We start from the raw sequence: 4,192 nt of genomic DNA on the forward strand, positions 1-4,192 counted from the left end.
AAAAAAAAAAAAAAAAGAAAGTGATAACTGCTAGGCCCAAAAGAAAAAATACTGTGTCCTAAGGAAGAAGAGGGTAATGGGAGCAGGGGTGTTTAAAGCAAGTTCAGATGTCAGGACTGGGCCACACAAGGTCAATGCCAGTCACAGGGAGGGTCACCCAGTGGCATCCTCCCGGAGACTCAGGACACAAAGGCACCTTTATTCCACGTGCTAACCTGGTTGGATGTTACGTTCACAGGACTGCAGTCATCTTTACCATGTGTGGGAGGAGCCTGATTATATACAAAATCAAAAGAGAGGAAAGCGGAGTGGAGAGCTTGGGAACAAGTTCCCAGCAATACTGCTTGCACCCCTAGATCCAGAGCTGCCTACAGCCAGTTAATTCTGGACTTTTCAATGGTATGAAGCAATAAATTTCCTTTTCTGCCCAAGTCAGTTTGAAATTAATTCTTTTACTTTCAATTAAAGAATCCCTGCAAAACAGGTGCTAATATGTCTCTAGATCTCTGGTTTTTCTGCTTTCAATCCATTCTACACCTAGCTAGTCTTCCTAGAGCGTGGATTTGATTTTAACTCGGAAGTTTTAGCAAACGGATTCATTCTCTTTTAGCAAATGGAACCTCATAATGTTCCAAAAATCAAGTAACATGGGTGGTTTCTCTAAGCTGCCTCTAAAGATTCCGTCTAATCCCTTCTGTATGGAACAGCATCATTCCACATCAAATTTGCCTTATATGGTAGGGCTCTGGGCAGTATTTGTAAATATAACTGCAAATTTAGCCTCTTGAAGTTAATAATTGCCTGTTTCCATTTCCATTTTTCCCCACCTTCCCTGCCAACATCCTCATTCGAACCAGCATCATCTTTCATCTGGAGGGGTGGACCAACCACTTACCTGGCTTCCCTGGTTGCTATCTTGGCATTAACCTTGTTCTTACAAAATCTAAATGAGGACATGTCACTCATAGCTTAAAACCATTCCACTAGCATCCCATTACAGCTTGTAGGAAATCTACACACCTTACCATAGCCTACAAAATGTCTACACAATCTGCCGTCTTCCTCTAATCTAATCTGTGCTCAGTTCTTACTATTTCTAACTTGCTCACAGCTATGCACTTAATGTTTTTGTTCCTAGTCCTCAGTGTGATGGTAGCAGTAGATGAAACCTTAGGAGACAATTAGGCCATGAGGGTGGAGCCCTCATGAATGGAATTTGTGCCCTTATAAGGAGAGACATGAGAGACAATCTCTCTCTGCCACGTAAAGACACAACAGGAAGGTATCTGTCTATAAGCCATAAAGAAAGCTCTCATCAGCACCTGACCATGTTGGCACCCTGATCTTGGACTTTCCAGGCTCTAGAACTGCCAATATGAATTTATCTTGTTTAAGCCACCTAGTCTATGATACCTCTTCATAGCAGCCTAAGCTAAGACACCATTCTCCAAAAACACTGCCTTTTGTTCTCTACCTCGCCATGATAGGACCTTGTCCACCTTGTTCCCTCTGCCTAGAATCTCCTTTCTTTATTCTTATTACTCAAGTCAGTCCAGTTGCCACTGCCTCAGAGAGAATGTTCCTGACCAATCAACATATACCAACAATAAGATGATATAGATGTTGAAATTATCTGGAAAAGTGTTTAAAGTGGCTGTTACGAAAATTCTTAAATGAGAAATCAAGAACACTCTCAAAACTAAAGGTAAAGTAGAAAGTTGAAAAGTCCTCTTGAATTAGAATCCATTCTTCTTTTAGTCTCATTTGTTTTCACAATAACATCAACTATACCTGTACCATAACATATGTCTTTAACAGAAAAATGTAAATTACTTTATAATGCTACTCAATAAAATTGAACACACACACATATGAAAATAGAAAAGAAATAAAGACTATAAAAAATAATCAATATGGCACACCTCTTGGGTGCAGGACACAACTACAAGAAGGACTTTACCTAATAAATGCAAATACTGTAACCTAGTTGTTTGTATCCTCATATTAATCTGAAAAAAATAAGAACCAAAAAGAAATTTTAGAACTAAAAAGTACAATAACCGAAAATTTAAAATGATGTTGAACTTGAAGATAGATGAATAAATATTAAGCATTCTAAACAATAGAAATAAATGATTACAGGGGAAAAACAACACAATCTCAGGGACCTATGGCACAACAGCCTGACATTTATGTCATCAACATTCCTAAAGAAGAGGAGAAAGATATAGTGCCAAAAAAATGTTTGAAGAAATCATAACTGTAAGCTTTATAAGTTTAATGAAAGACATAAACCTACATATTCAAGAAGCTGAACAACACCCCCAATGGAAATCTATACTGAGATACATCACAATTAAACTTCTGAAAACCAAATAGCAATAAGAGAAAAAGAATACATAACTATTCAAAACAACTGCAGATTTCTCCTCATATATGATGGAGACAAGAAAAAAAACAACAATTTTCAACAGCTAAAAGAAAAAACTCTCTGGCCAATAAACATATGAAAAAATGCTCTGCACCACTAATCTTCAGAGAAATGCAAATTAAAATATCCATGAGATATCACCTTATCCCCTTAGAAGGGCTTTGATTAAAAATTCCCAAAACAGTAGATGCTGGCATGGAAGCAGAAAGGTACACTACTGGTGATGGGACTGCAAATAAGTCCAACCTCTGTGGAAAACAATACAGAGATTCCTCAAAGAACTAAAAGTAGATCTACTGTTTGATCCATCAATCCCATTAATGGGTATTCACCCAAAGGAAAAGAAGTCATTTTATCAATAAAACACCTGCACTTGAATGATTATTATAGCACAATTCACAATTACAAAGATGTGGAATCAGCCCAAGTACCCATCAATTCATTAGTGGATTAATAAAATGTGGTATATTTATAACATGAAGTGCTACTAAGCCCTATAAGAAGATGAAATACTATCTTTTGTAACAATCTGGATGGAACTGTAAGCAATTTTCCCAAGTGTAGTTATTTATTTATTTATTTTTTTGAGACAGAGTCTCACTTTGTCACCCCTGGTAGAGTGCTGTGGCATCATAGCTCACAGCAACTTTAGACTCTTTGGCTCAAGCAATTCTCTTGCCTCAGCCTCCTGAGTAGCTGGGACTACAGGTGCCCACCACAACACCTGGCTATTTTTGTTGTTGTTGTTGTTGTTGTTATTGCAGATTGGCTGGGGCCGGGTTTGAACCCACCACCCTTGGCATATGGGGCTGGTGCCCTACTCACTGAGCCACAGGGGCCACCCCACAAGTGAAGTATCTTAAGAATGAAAAAACAAAACCACATGTACTCACCATTAAACTAGAACTAACCAATGAGCCCACATGTGCACAGAGGGGAAGTAAAATTCAGTGGAAATCACCCAGTTGAGGAGCAGGGAAGGGAGGGGAAAAAAACCTATCTAGTGAATACTATGAAGACTATTTGGGCAACTACAAATGAAATACAATGGGATGGAATAGAGTGTTACACAATGCTTTGTTATTGAATGGAATGTTACAGAATGGAATGTTACAAGACGAAATGTTGTGGAATAAAATATTACAGAACAAAAAGTTGCAGAATGGAATGGTATGGAATAAAATTTAAAATGATTCTCAGATAAAGAAAAACTAAAAAAATTCATATCCAGCCGACCTGCTCTAATGATGTCCCAGGTGTGGTAGCTCATGCCTATAATATTAGCACTTTGAGGGGCCAAGGCTGGAGGACCATTTGAGGCCAGGAGTTCAATCCCAGCCTGGACAACATAGCAACAAGATAGACTTCAGAACAAAGAAAATAAAGATAAAGGAGGATAATATATACACTGGAGCTTATTCGCCAAAGACAAAATAATACTAAATGTGTTTGCCCCTGACTACAGAGCTCCAAAATGCATGAAGAAAGAAACTAACAAAATTAAAAGGAGAAATAGATAAATACACAAGTAGAATCAGACTTCAACTTGCTTTCTCAGTAACTGTAATGGTTAATTTTATGTATAAAATTGATAGAGGACTCCTTAGGATGCCCAGATTGCCAGTAAAACATTATTTCTGGGTGTGGCTGTGAGGCTATTTTGAGGGAAAAATAAGCATTTGACTCAGCAGACTGCATCAAGAAGATCCACTCTCACCCATGTGGTTGGGCACCATCCAACATAGGAAGGGCCCTTTTGTT

The sequence above is a fragment of the Otolemur garnettii genome, unplaced genomic scaffold, assembly GCF_000181295.1.
Source record: "Otolemur garnettii isolate 467f Iridium unplaced genomic scaffold, OtoGar3 scaffold00250, whole genome shotgun sequence".
NCBI classification, from domain to species: domain Eukaryota; kingdom Metazoa; phylum Chordata; class Mammalia; order Primates; family Galagidae; genus Otolemur; species Otolemur garnettii.